We start from the raw sequence: 15339 nt of genomic DNA, 5'->3' as shown, positions 1-15339 counted from the left end.
AAAAAAAAAAAAAAAAAAAAGATTTAAAAACAAAGCAAAAATCCCACAAATCAAATCATACTTTGTGAAATCCCAGGAAGTACAATTAAGTGAGTTTTCCTACTTGGAAGATATTTGGGGGTAAGATGAATTTTTCACAGGTGTTCTGCAGATAGACCAATATTGTTGGACACTGTTCTTTAGGTTTCTGTAAAGAGCAGGGAATCCTTGGATTCCCTTCCAGACTCCCCATTTCTCCTTCCAGATGCCTTGAGTCCAGCCTCCTCTAGTTTTACAGCCTTTCCTGCCCATCCTCAGGCCCAGCTACTGGCCACTTTGTTTTCCACAGGGCAGCTTCCTGGGACATGTGACCTTTGTCTTGGGGTAAAGTCCTTGAAGCCTGCTGCAGAAATATCCCTAATCTCATACGTAATGTCTATCCATAAGCAATCAGCTAGAAAACTCATTCAAAATGCAGATTCAGAGGCCCAGATTCTGATCCCTCAGGTTGGGCTGCAGCCCAGGAAGCTTTCACAAGTCCCCCTCCCCCAGGCTGTTGGGATCCAGGTAGCAGGCAGACTATACCTAGAGAAATAGCTGTCACTGGGAGGTGAGGTGAGCTCTTAGCACAGCCCACCCTCTGGAATGGCCCATTCACTCTTCTCTAGTAAGCTCAGACTTTTCTTTGTCATTGATGTAACTGGGCCATCTGCTCACAACCTTAAAACAAAACGAATAAAACAGACAAACAAAAGATGGAATGTAGCTTCTAGGAATTTTTGTATCAGTTTTTTCTTTTCTTTCTGTATACAAGTGGATGGGGGTTTTTTGTGATGTAGTCTTTGATGACAAAATTGAGAACAAATGGTAGTCTCCTCGCCCACTCAGTTTTTGCAGAGGACTGACGACATGGTCTAAAAGTAGACTAATAAGAAAGAACATGCAACCAGCTCATAGAGTTCTCAAATGAAAACTAGAATAATCAAGAGTTAAATGCGATCTTTAATGCAGTGTCTTTATAAGCCTGGTTTAGCACCAACAGCTGTAGTGTATTAGCCAATTGAAGGGTTAATAACTTCTGCAGCCTCTGGGAAGAGGCTCAGAGCCCCCCACACCTGGAAGTAATCATCTTGGCCTGGCTCCTGCCCAGGCCCAAGCCAGGTCTCTGACCGAAATCCATGCGCCCCCTGGTGGTGGAGGTAAACAACAATAGAAAATTGCTGGGTTTTATATTCTTGTATTTCACCTCTCTCTTCCATTCACACCCACACAGAGCTTTTTCAGGGATCTGCAGGTACAGAGTCCTCCTCAAAGCTGCAGCGGAGCTGCTTGACAGGTAAGAATGTCATAGTTCTGGTGGCATCCCCACACATACCCTGTACACATCAAACATTTGTTGCGTACTTTGATACTTCACAAATGCAGGCATTGAGCAACCCTTAAAAGCACAGTTCTCGTCTAGCCCGATTTCTATACACAAAACCAGGCCAACCCACCAGTGCATGGCACAGAAAGCAGGCAATAAAAATCAAGCTTCATCATTTCAGCCCCAAGTTCAGCCTGGATCCTCTGGCTTCCCCAGCACCCATACTCTAATCCTAGTCCTGCCTGGCCAGTTTCTCCCCTCCCATTCGGGGTCTGCTTTTCCAACCCAACACTCAGGCCTCTTTGTGAATCCCGGAATCTGCTCCCAAGGCAGAGCTTATATTTACTTTGTAACCCTGGGGTCCCTGTGGCCAGTACATCCACCCCTCCCCACCACTCCAATTAGAGAAAAATCTCACACCCCCTAACCTGGAAGTAATAGAAAAAGGCCTATGAACCCTTAAAAGGGTCTTGCCATTAACTAAGAACTCTACTCTCACACACAGTATTTTTTTAATTTTAACTATAAATTACACAGACACATTCTGTTGTATTTAAAAATTCAAAAACAACATACAGAATCCATTGTTATTAGTTTACAGCATGTCCTTCTAGAATTTTCTATATGTATTCACATACATACATATACATAGAGTTTTGTTGTTTGTGGAGCTTTTTTCCCCACAGAAATGGGGACATATTGTACCTACAGTCTCCTTTTTTTTTTTTTTTTTTGTGGCTTGATTTTCTAAATTAACAATGAGACTTGTTTAATCAATAAACCTTTCCATATACATACTGTCTCTACTAAAAATAGAAAGAAATTAATTGGCCAACTAAAAACATATAGAAAAAATTAGCCGGGCATGGTGGCACATGCCTTGTAGTTCCAGCTACTCGGGAGGCTGAGGCAGAAGGATTGCTTGAGCCCAGGAGTTTGAGGTTTCTGTGAGATGGCTGATGCCACAGCACTTTAGCCAGAGAAACAAGAGTGAGACTCTGTCTCAAAAAAATAAAAAAATAAACCTTTCCATGTACATACCTATGGAGCCACTTAGTTCTTATTTAACTGATGCATACTACTCCACAGTATTTAGAAAGCCAAAATAATATTCCTTTCTTCCTTTCCTAAGTCTAAAATCAATGGAGAAATAAGACAATGGAAGCAGACAGATATAAATCAAAAGCTAACAGAAATCAAATGCCAGTGTTGGTAACAAGCTATGTGGAAAATATGTTTTAAGGGTGTATTTAGAAAGCCAGTATTTAGAAAGCCAAAATAATATTCCTTTCTTCCTTTCCTAAGTCTAAAATCAATGGAGAAATAAGACAATGGAAGCAGACAGATATAAATCAAAAGCTAACAGAAATCAAATGCCAGTGTTGGTAACAAGCTATGTGGAAAATATGTTTTAAGGGTGTATTTAGAAGGATTTGCCAATAGTTTTACCCCTGAATGAATACAGGATTACCTATTGGGTTGCATGCATCCCTGGACATCCACTGTGTGTGTGAAGCAGGATTCAGAGCTTGCTGCAGAGCAGGGCATAGGCCAGAACACCCTCCAGACAGACACTTTGGAAGATGGCAGGGAAAGAACTAAGATAAAGTGCCCAGTCCCTTGTACCTAACTCACCAATCAGGTAAACCAGTCCTCTTCTCATAGGGCTGAGTGAGTAGACTAATGGTATAGACTAGGGAGCCCAGAAATAAACCATAACCCCTGACATATATGATCAAATAATTTTCAACAGGGTTGCCAGAAACATTCAATGAGAAAGGGACAGTCTTCTCAACAAATGGTGCTAAAAATCCTAGACATCCACGTGCAAAAAAAATGAAGTTGGATACTTACCTAACACTATATACAAAAGTTAACTCAAAATGGATCGAAGACCTAAATGTGAGAGCTAAAACTATAAAACTCTTAGTAGAAAACACAGGGGAAAAACTTCACTTCATTGAATTTGGCAATGATTTCTTGGATGTGACACCAAAAACACAGGCAACAAATACAAAAACAAAAAAATGGTACTATGTCAAACTTAAAAACTTCTATGCAAAGGCCACAATCAACAGAGTAAAAAGGCAACATATGGAATGAGAGAAACTATTTGCAACTCATATATCTGCTAAGGGATTAATACCTAGAATATATAAATAATTTCTACAACTCCAAACAAAATCACAAATAACCTGATTAAAAATGAACAATGGACTTGAATAGACATTTTTCCAAAGAGGATATACAGATGCCAATAAGCACATCAAAAAAATGCTCAAAATCACTAATCATCGGGGAAATGCAAATCAAAATCATGATGAAATACCAAGTCGTACCCATTAGGCCATTATAAAAAAATAAACAGAAAATAAATATTGACAAGTATGTGCAGAAATTAGAATCCAGCAATTTGCATTGCTGGAGGGAATGTAAAATGGTGCAGCCACTATAGAAAAGAGTATTGGTTCCTCAAAAAATTAAAAATGGAATTACCATATGCTCCAGCAATTTCAATTCTAGGTGTATACCTAAAAGAATTGAAAGCAGGTAGTTAAACATATAGATACACACCCATGTTTATAGTAGCATTATTCACAATAGCCAAAAAGTGGAAACAATTCTAATGTTCATTGACAGATGAATTGATAAACAAAATGAGGTTTATACATATAACGGAATATTATTTGGCCTTAAAAAGAAAGGAAATTCTGACATATGCTACAACATGGATTGGCCTTGAAGACATAATGCTAAGTGAAAGAAGACATAGTCACAAAAATAAAAAAAAACTGTATGTTTCAACTTATATGAGGAGCGTAGAGACAAAAAGTATTAATAGAATGGCGTTTGCCAGGGACTAGAGAGAGGGGGAAAGGGAAATTATTATTCAATGATTATGGAACTTCAATTTGGGAAGAGGAAAAAAGTTTTCAAGATGATGGTGATGGTTGCACAGTGTGATGGTTAATGTTATGTGTCAATTTGACTGGGCTAAGGGATACCCAGATAGCTGGTAAAACATTATTTATGGGTATGTCTGTGAGGGTGTTTCTGCAAGAGATCAGCATTTAAATTGGCAAACTGAGTAAAGTAGTTGGCTCTCCCCAGTGCAGGTGGGCATCATTCAATTTGTTGGACTTGGACCGATTCACACCATTGGCTTTCCTGGTTCTGCAGCTTACAGACAGAAATCAAGGGACTTCTTGTCCTCCATAACCACATGAACCAATTCCTATTGTGAGACAAAGCAAACGCAAAAGACCATCTTTGCTAAATTCTGCCTGCCCATGTCTCTTACTTAAGTCACTATTCTCCTTAATAGATAAATGACACTAATCCTTTCCTTTTCCTACACATAAGATATTTTCTAACAGGGTTAATGATTATGCTTCTGTAATCTATAAGCAGATGTACTCTTACACCCAAATATTGATGTGATTCTGTAACTTCTGAGCAATTTAATAACTTCTGAGCATTTTAATATTTCTTTGAGAAAGCCATAATAGGAAGGAGAGTGCATTCAAATCTCTATGTTGGGCTGGGCATGGTGGCTCATGCCTATAATCCTAGCACTTTTGGGAGGCTGAGGCAGGAGAATTACTTGAGGTCAGGAGTTTGAGACCAGTCTGAGTAAAAGCAGACCCCATCTCTACAAAATAGAAAAATTAGTTGGATGTGGTGGCACATGCCTGTAGTCCCAGCTATTTGGGAGGCTGAGGCAGGAGGATCGCTTGAGCCCAGGAGTTTGTGGTAAGCTATAATATGATGACGCCACTGCACTCTAGCTGGGGTGACAGAATGATTTACAGGTACTGAACCCCCACCTCCTGTAATTAAGCAACAGGCTGAAATACTGTGCTGGAGTAGTCTGATAGCACCTATCTACAGGGCTACTCCCAGGCTGTGATTCTCAGTAAGACTTCTGAATAAAACAAATTTTCATTCTTTAAAAGCTTCATTTTTTACTTTAGTCAACACTATAATAAATCTCTATCTGCCTATCTATGATTGTATTAGTCAGGGTTCTCTACAAAGACAGAATCAAAAGGAGATAAATATAGATATAGACATATAGGTAGATATTGAGGGGATTTTTTAGGGGGGTCAGCTCACGTGATTGTGGAGGCCATCTGCAAGCTGGGGATCCTAGGACGCTGGTAGCTTGGCTCAGCCTCAGTCCAAAGCCTCAGAAGTGAATGGCGTCACTCTCAGCTCAAGGCCAAAGGCCTGAGAACCTTGGGAGCTGCTGGTGTAAGTCCTGGAGTCCAAAGGCCAGGGAGCCTGCAGTTGTTGTCCAAGGACAGGAGAGGAAGCGTATGTCCCGGCTCCAGCAGATAGCTTGACATATTTGCCTTCCTCTCTGTTTTTCCTCTCTCTGGGACCTCAGCAGATTGGATGGTGGCTGCCCACATAGAGGGTGGATCTTCCCCACTTGCCTACGCAGACTCACATGCTAATCTCCTCTGGAAACACCATCACATACTCATCCAAAAATAATGCTTTACCAGGTTTCTCGATATTCCTTAATCCAGTCAAGTTGACACCTAAAATTAATCATCGTAGTGATACATGTCCCTTTGGTTCTGTTTCTCTGGAGAATCGTGACTAATACACACAGCAATGTAAATGTATTTAATGACACTAAACTGTTCTCTTAAAATGGTAAATTTTATGTATATCTTACCACAATTTAAAAATGCTATGTCTGCAATAGAGATTTTTTAAAATTTTATTTACTTACTTACTTACTGAGACAGAGTCTCACTCTGTCACCCTGGCTAGAGTGCAGTGGCTTCATCATATTATAGCTTACTGCAAACTCCTGGGCTCAAGCGGTCCTCCCACCTCAGCCTCCCAAGTAGCTGAGACTAGAGGCGTGTGCCACCGCACCCAGCCAATTTTTCTATTTTGTAGAGATGGGGTCTGCTTTTACTCAGGCTGGTCTCAAACTCCTGACCTCAAGTAATTCTCCTGCCTCAGCCTCCCAAAAGTGCTAGGATTATAGGCATGAGCCACCATGCCCAGCCCAACATAGAGATTTGAATGCACTCTCCTCCTATTATGCCTCTCTCAGAGAAATATTAAAGTCCAAAAATTGAATTCTCTTACCCTTTAAATTAAAATTTAAAGAGAATAAAGATCAGAAATATTTAGGTAAAATCAAAAAGCCTTCCTCTTCAATTTCTTCCTACATCCGGTTTCTGTCTGTGGGTTCTCAGACTGGTGCCTGGTACAGTCAAGTTTATTTCAGCAAATTACCCTCTCATTGATGTCCACTGGAATGAGTATCGTTCTTTTAAGACCTCATATGCTGAGGTCTTAAATGTTCAATGACAAGACTCTAATGTTCCTCTCTTTTAAGACTCCAAAGAATAAATAAAACTCGCAAGACTGTCAGCACCAATCCCATACCTGTCATATTGGGAAACTCAAGCAATCCAAATCCTGCCCCCACCAACCCAACAATGTTTCTAAAAACTCAAAGCTTAATCTAGAAACTTATGATTACCAAAGATGGAGATGGTGGGATCTGGGAGAAGGAGAATAGGTGGAGAAACCCTTTTGTTTCCAGGCCTACAAGAAAGATAGTCATTCCATTTCAGCTCTCTGGAGACCATAACATAAAAACGAACTACATCAGAAAGAACTCCCCTCAAGAGGTGAATTAGAGAACCTTACATTTGATATTGTAGAAGAAAAATGGCTTCTCCTTTGGAGGGTGAGATTTGAGATGCTCCTGCCTTCTGACAAAGTCACCATGTTTTATTTGAGGTTCCTTTCTTAGACATCCAGCTGATTTCAGCACTCTCAATTTCAGTTTCCCCTGTGTTCCTGGCCACTCATTCTCTGTCTGGTGACACAGCCTGCACACTGTCTCCTAAGCAGGCATTTTAGCCTCTGCTCCTCTTGCCACAGAATTGCGCCACCCTGTGCAGAGCTGAGACTCAGCAGAGAAGCCCCAGGAAAGCCATTCTTACCACCAGCATTCATTGGAAATCACTCCTGGGCCTCTGAAATCTGCCTCTTTCCTGCACCCCCGACATCTGTTTCAGCTGGAATCACCCCCAGCAGGCTCCAAACTGAAGCATCTCCTGATGTCCCTAAAGGTCCAGGGAGAGCCTGTACCTTTGCCATCTGTTCTTCCTCAAACCCCAGGCTTCCTTCAGCTTTCCACATCTTTCAAATCCTATTTGAATTTCAGGTCTTGAATTGCTTTCTTGTCGTGTGCCTTTTTCTGCAGCCGTGGAATGTGCCTCTGGGGCTCCATATTCCCCTGTAGCTCCTGGGAAGATTTTCAGCAGTTCGGCAGCTGCTTGTGTTAGTTCACTCTCTTCTCTAACTCACCCGGCCTGAGTGCTTTCACCTCCACCTGCCTTCTGCTTTCTGGCCCAGATGTTTTTCTCATGTTATTCTCTACAACTTATTTTGTGGGGTCCCAGAGAGAGAAATATAAAAGCAGTGAGCTCTGGGTTTTCTGAAAGTGTTCGCAAACAAACAACAACCAACAAATTCTAATATCATCTTCCTGCCTCAAATAATTCCATCCTGTGGATAAGTATTGTGTCTTCAAAACATTTAACAAAGCCTAGACTTATTGTTCTGTCTGTCCCACCTTTGTAATGTTTCATAGTCCCGAGGCCTCCCCTTGGAGTCCAAATTCTATATATATTTCAGGCATGTTCCCTCAGGGCCAGATAATATCTATTTCCCACCTACAGCAAATGACATTCACTCAATAATGCCCTGGTTATGTGGAGGCTTATTTTTCTGATTATTTATTTATTTATTTCATATTTTTGGAGACAGAGTCTCACTTTTGTTTCCCCAGCTAGAATGCTGTGGTGTCAGCCTAGCTCACAGCAACCTCAAACTCCTGGGCTCAAGCAATTCTCCTGCCTCAGCCTCCTGAGTGGCTGGAACTACAGGCATGCGCCACCATGCCTGGCTGATTTTTTTCTATATATTTTTAGTTGGCCAATTAATTTCTTTCTATTTTTAGTAAAGACGGGGTCTCGCTCTCGCTCAGACTGTTCTCAAACTCCTGAGCTCAAGCAATCTTCCCACCTCAGCCTCCCAGAGTGCTAGGATTATAGGCGTCAGCCACCGTGCCTGGCCCTGATTTGTTAAATGATGGTAAAATATACATAACGTAAAGTTTGCTATTTAACCATTTCTAAGTATACAGTTCAGTGGCATGAAGTCCATTCAAATGGTTGTGTAAAGATTACCACCACCCAGCTCCTGCACATTTGTTTTTAATCACTCACATTTTACACCCATCACTTTTTAATCATCCCAAACTGAAATTCTGTACACTTTAAATGATAACTCCTCTCTCCTCTCCCAACCCCCAGCTTCTGTCCATTAATCGGCCACCACACTCCCTGCTGTCGCTATGAATCTGACTACTCCAGGCACCTCACATAAGAGGAATCATCCAGTATTTGTCCTTTTGCATCTGGCTTATTGCCCTTAGCATAATGTCTTCAAAGCACATCCATATTGTAACATATGTCAGAATTTCCTTCCTTTTTTAAGGCTTAATAACACTCCATCCAGATCTTCTAAATCTACCCCTGTCTTCATATCTAATTCCCCAGTTGTTTATTGTGGATCCTCCATCTAAAAATTAAAGAAGACCTTTTGTTACTGAGGCTGAATCAGAAGAACGAGGACAAGTGGTTTGAGGAGGAAGGAAAGAGACATTTTATTATTTGCTGGCAAACGAGCAGGGTGGAGACCCCTGTCTGAAATGCCATCATCCGAAAAGCAGAAATACAGAGCTTTTAAAAGATGAGTTCTGGCCAGGCGTGGTGGCTCACGCTTAGCACTCTGGAAGGCCGAGGCCGGCGGATTGCTTCAGGTCGGGAGTTTGAAACTAGCCTGAGCAAGACCTCGTCTCTACTAAAAATAGAAAGAAATTAATTGACCAACTAAAAAAAATATATATATATACAAGAAAAATTAGCCGGGCATGGTGGCGCGTGCCTGTAGTCCCAGCTACTCGGGAGGCTGAGGCAGAAGGATGGCTTGAGCCCAGGAGTTTGAGGTTGCTGTGAGCACTCAACTCTAGCCTGGGCAACAAAGCGAGACTCTGTCTCAAAAAAAAAAAGATGGGTTCTCAGCTTCCAACAAGTACTGTTCAACTATAGTTGATGACTCTGATGGTCCCATCTCCACTGAAGACAATCCCCCCGACTCCTGACTCCTCCGTCCCGGACCTCCCTTTACCAGGTCAGGCTGAGCCCACTTCTGCAGCACAAATAACAAAAGACTTACCCTGCCTCTCCCCACCACTGGGGAATGGAGGATGTTTCAAAGAGACAGAAAATATTTTTGCCATTTTTTCAGGCCATTCCCTCTATTACATATTTCCCACTCTCAATATTTCCCGTCCATATCTATAGGAGGAGGGAATCACTATTCTGTTATACTTTCTCCATAGTTTCTTAGACCGGGCTCCTTTAGAGGAGTCTCTTTAATCTGTTGAGGTTGTATTTTTTGAAATCTAATTAGATTGCCCCGAGTCCAGTTAATCTTCCTGATATAGTGATAACAAGGTAATTCCCTTTTGTAATCTCTTCCTTAAAGACTCTGTTTTGTTTTTTTAAGGACTGTAAACAAAGAACACACATAAACAGGAGAGGAGAAAGTGTGTTGTATTCCAAACTAATAGACATAGATAAATAATCTGAGTCTTAGAAAATATTAAATTATGTCTAGGACCCTTTGATTTTTTTTTCATTAAGCCCATTTCATTCTAGAAGAGGATTGTTTGATTTTTTTTTTTTTTTCTAATCAACAGATATTTATTTCTGTTGGCTGGGAAGTTCAAGATCAAGTGGGCTGTTCAAGACAAGGTGCTGGAAGATTTGTTGTTTTCTTTTCTTTTTTTTTTTAATAGAACATGATTTTTATTTCATCATATTATGGAGGTACAAATATTGTTAGGGTTACAAATATTGCTCCTGCCCTCTCCCTCCCCCCGAAATGTCCAATCCCCTGGTGGTGTGCATCGTACACGTTATGGAAACATACACCCCTTTCCTCTTCCCCACTCCTGCCTGCCCACCAGGATTGTTTGATTTTTAAGACTGATAATGAATGATATATTTTAGAACAATTTGATTTTTTTAAATGGTAAAAAATAAACACTGTTTTGGCACTTGAATGGACAAGTTTCCATTACATTAAAATATCAGTTATGTGGAACTCCCATTCCCCACAATTTTGGCGTTTTGTTTTTTTCTGTTGTTTGTCTTGGGAGCCTTTTTTCTTTTTGTTTTTGTTTTTCCTTTTTATTTTCCTTTTTTCTTTTTAGGACACTCTCTAACAAACAATTTCCCCAAAATTTTGGGTAAACTAAGTGTTGCTATAATTCTTAGACATGAAAAAGAAGTCACTATAGAACCAAGCTCATAAATACAGAGCAAGAAAGAGTTAATCTTACCTGTAATTTTAAACAAACCTTAAAAAGACAGGTGCCTTCTCTTCTTATTCCTGGCGTGGGCACTGCATTTCCCTGCAAGGGTGTGTGGCCCTTCAGGTTACAAGTTACAAGCTCTCTGTGTTCAAGTTCTCAGCCTTGTTGCTTCCTGCCAGAGAGAGATATGTTCACAGTCCTGTAATTTGAGCTTCCGAAAGGCTCAAATTTAGCCTAGAGGTAAAAATCAAGGAAGCTCAAATTTAGCCTGGAGGGTGAAAATCAAGGAATACTATCAAAGTAACCTTAACAAAGGAACAATCTTTTCTGCTTCTTGCCCTTACCCTTGAATTTCTCCCTTCTCTTTCAAGATGTCTCCATGGTAACCCACTTGTGCCTCCAAACAGCCAGGATGGGCCCTGTGGGAGATGAGATTACTGCTCTCAATTCTCCACTTTCTCCCTACAATAGAATTAAACATCCGCCTTTGCCATGGGACTTTGCAGGGTCCCCACTAGAGCAGGCAGAGGACATTTTCATGACCCAATGATTTTGGGCTTGACTATGTGATTTGTTTGCCAATGGAATATTAATGGATGTCACCTGAGCAGAGGTTTTCAATGCGCTTGCATAGTTTGGGTTGGCTTCCTGAACCTCTGCCGTCTGCCGAGCTGGTCCCAGCATGAAAGCCTTGCGGGGCGACGTTGAACCAGAGCCACAGCTTGAAGCAGAACCACCAAAGCTGACCTGAACACCTCTAGGTGAGAAACATAAATGTGATGTTGATGCTGTTGTAAGCCATGGAAAGTTGGTGTGTTTTCTGACATAGAACCACTGCAGTAAAACCTGACCGATCCCGCCCTTTTTTGGCACATTCCTGGTGTTAACCGTGTAGCTCCCGTGTCACTCCCACATCACTCCTCACTGAACATGCACCGCGACTCTTGCTGTACAGGTGTACACCCTCCCTGCTGTGGCCCGTGCCCTGTCTGTCATCCCTGTAACACCTCCCAAATCTCTGAGGTCAAAGTCCCCTCGGTTGCTGCTAAAGTGAAACACGTTTTTCCAACTCAGGTTAAACAATATGAGGCTGTAAAACACAGCCACCCCGTGCTGTTATCTGCAGCTCTTAAGCTTGACTGATTTTTTTTTCATTTTAGTACAAGACCTTTCTCTCCAGGAGACAGATACGTAATAACCAGGCCTAAAGATCATTGGAGACTCTCCTCAGGGCTACATCCAAACCATCTCTCCTACCAACTAAGAAGGTGCTCAGGAGCCAAGCATGAATGCCCTTCCTGGGGTGAGTTGCCTTTTTTCTAGAACACCACCGGGAAGGTTAAAGTAAAGTCATTGTTCTCTAATTGGATGTCCCTGGGGGCCAGCTGACAGTCTCAGTACACCAGGACCTTTTGAGAGAAAAATTCCTGGTGGCCCAAGTGGAAATTCACATGAGCTCCATCATCTAAGCCTACACTCTGGGACTCTACCTACGATAAGTGGCTGGTAAATGGTTCCCTTTTCCATTATCTAAAAAAGATATGTCTGGCCGGGCGCGGTGGCTCACACCTGTAATCCTACCACTCTGGGAGGCCAAGGCGAGCAGATTGCTCGAGGTCAGGAGTTCAAAACCAGCCTGAGCAAGAGCAAGACCCCGTCTCTACTATAAATAGAAATTCATTGGCCAACTAATATATATATACAAAAAAAATTAGCCGGGCATGGTGGTGCATGCCTGTAGTCCCAGCTACTCGGGAGTCTGAGGCAGGAGGATTGCTTGAGCCCAGGAGATTGAGGTTGCTGTGAGCTAGGCTGACACCAAGGGCACTCACTCTAGCCTGGGCAACAAAGTGAGACCCTGTCTCAAAAAAACCAAAATAAAATAAAGAAGATATGTCTGTATCAGACTAGTCTTGGAAGAGTCATTCATTCATCCATCCAATAAAGACTTATTTAACTGTGGTGCTAAGCACCAAAGACACAAAGGTGAAAGAGACAAAGTGTGTGCCCTCATGAAGCCTACAGTCCTGAGAGGTGGAGGAGGAGAACAAGGACACAGAAAATAAAGACATAGACACATAAATATATCATTTTAACTGGTGATAAGTGCTACAAAAAAAAAAAAAGGCAAATGGCTGGGATAAGTAGGGCTTTTTGACATAGAACGAGGGAAGACATCCCTGAGGACCTAAGTAGACACCTGAATCTAAAGGTCCACCTAATCACGGGTGGGAACAAGCCATAAGAAGTATGAAGGAAAAACAAACTAGAATAGGAAGAGCAAACATAAAGATCCTGAGGCCCAAGCAAAATTCAAAGACCATGGTGATGGCCAGTAGCCGGAGGTAAGGGTGGGTGGGCAGGGTCAGGTCACATAGGGGTCTCTTGGCCATGTAATTAATTTGGATTTTATTGTAAGTGGGAAAAGAAGCCATCAGAGGCTGGGTGCGGTGGCTCATGCCTGTAATCCTAGCACTCTGGGAGGCCAAGGCAGGCGGATCACTCAAGGTCAGGAGTATAAAAGCAGCCTGAGCAACAGCGAGACCCCGTCTCTACTATAAATAGAAAGAAATTAATTGACCAACTAATACATATAGAAAAAATTAGCCAGGCATGGTGGCACATGCCTGTAGTCCCAGCTACTCGGGAGGCTGAGGCAGTAGGATTGCTTGAGCCCAGGAGTTTGAGGTTGCTGTGAGCTAGGCTGATGCCACAGCACTCACTCTAGCCTGGGCAATAAAGTGAGACTCTGTCTCAAAAAAAAAAAGAATCCATCAGAGAGAGTTGAACAGGGGTATACCTTGTGATCTAATCTTCACTGATACAAGGGACAAAGGAGGAAGCAGCAAGACCAGTTAGAAGGTTACTGCCATAGCCCAGATGAGGGACACCAATGGTTCAGACTAAGTGGTAAGAGTGGTAGGTAGTCAGAGTAGTCAGAGTAGGGGTAGAGTTTGAAGGAAGAGTCAATAGGACTTGGTGAGCAATTGGAGGTGAAGAGTGAAGAAAAGAACCAAGGATGATGCCTTGGAATGGGCATACCAAGGTGGCAGTGGGTCTCAGAGGGGGAATGATCCCAAGGCCTATTTCACATTTGGTAACTTTGAGATTTCTCTTTGTCATTTGGGTGAGAACATTGTGAAGACAGTTGGATATGAGAGTTGGCAGTCAGGGGAGAGTCCAGGAAGGGCAATTTGAACCCAGAAATTGTTATCTTTTAGATGAATTTGAAACTGTGAAGCAGAATGAATTCTCAAGGCAGAAATTATAATAAGAGAAGACCAAGGAGCTGGGGACAGCACCCAGGGCATTTGAGTGTGTCTGGAATCCCCCAATCTGGATGATGGCTTGAGAAATGCGGATGGTTCTCCATTTGCACATAATGGTGGATCCATGTGCTTGAGAGCAGAGGCTTCAAGACTTTTGGCAACCCCTCCAGTTTTTGCATAGGCCCTGGTGTCTGTCCCCTGTTTCTGCAGCAGGAGATGTCTCAACTGGTGCTTCAGCTCTAAACCTGAAGGAACATAGCCAAATCAGGGCAGAGTTGCAGCCAGAGATTCAAAGTAGGCTAACAACTTACTGTGTGTTGTACATACTTTCACACAAGTTCTGTGGCTGGGATGTCAATTCTGTTGTGTAGGAGGGGGAAAATCAGGATAGAGATTTCTTAGCATTTGAAATGTTCAACTGTCTTTTAAGTGAACCATTAAGTTTTTAAAATATTAATAAGTCTTTCACAGTTGCTAGGATAGAAATGATCACCTGCAATCAAATTTTGCTGGCCATATCATAATTTTTTAAAACCTTTTCACTTATGAAGAACTTACACATAAGTAAACCAAACAGTATAATGAGGCCCCCCGCCATATCTATCACCTAACCCTCGAAACCAACAACCCATGACAACCCTGCCCCATTCACACCCTCATCCTTCCAAACTATTTTAAAACAAATCTCAGACATGACATAATTTAATCAATGAATACTTGAGTATATTTGTGTAAAAGATTAGTTTTTTTTAATATAGCCACATATAACTATTACACCTGAAAAATTCCTTAATATAAAATGTTCTGTCAATGTTCAAATTTCTAATTATCTCATAAATGCTATAATTTTTTTCTTTTTTGGTTTGTGGAAGTTTTTTTTTAATGGGATACAAATAATATTCACACATTACAAATGGTTACTATGTCATTTAAATCTTTTTAAATCATAAGTTCTCCTTTCAGTGTGTTTTATAACATTTAGAATTTTTTTTCTGTTTTGAGACAGAATCTCACTCTATCACCTGGTCTAGAGTGCCATGGTGTCACCCTAGCTCACAGCAACCTCAAACTCCTGGGCTCAAGTGATCCTCTTGCCTGAGCTTCCTGAGTGGCTGGGACAACAGGCACTCACCACCACACCTTGCTAATTTTTGCTATTTTTAATAGAGATGGGGGTCTCACTCTTGCTGAGGCTGGGTCACTTAGAATTAATCTGTTGAAGAAACCAGGTTCTTCATGCTGAGTAGTTTCTATCAGTCACAGATTTTGCTTATTTCATCATGTGGTTTATTAAACTT

The 15339-nt window shown here is 41.6% G+C and overlaps 1 pseudogene; it reads right to left on the bottom strand.

The window, feature by feature from the left end:
• Nucleotides 1-7525, bottom strand: part of LOC105856611 (GTP-binding nuclear protein Ran-like) — a 57348-nt pseudogene extending 49823 nt beyond the window's left edge.
• Between the last annotated feature and the right edge of the window lie 7814 nt (nt 7526-15339).

This window comes from Microcebus murinus, chromosome 11, assembly GCF_040939455.1.
Source record: "Microcebus murinus isolate Inina chromosome 11, M.murinus_Inina_mat1.0, whole genome shotgun sequence".
NCBI classification, from domain to species: Eukaryota; Metazoa; Chordata; class Mammalia; order Primates; family Cheirogaleidae; genus Microcebus; species Microcebus murinus.
This window is presented reverse-complemented; position numbering and strand designations above follow the sequence as displayed.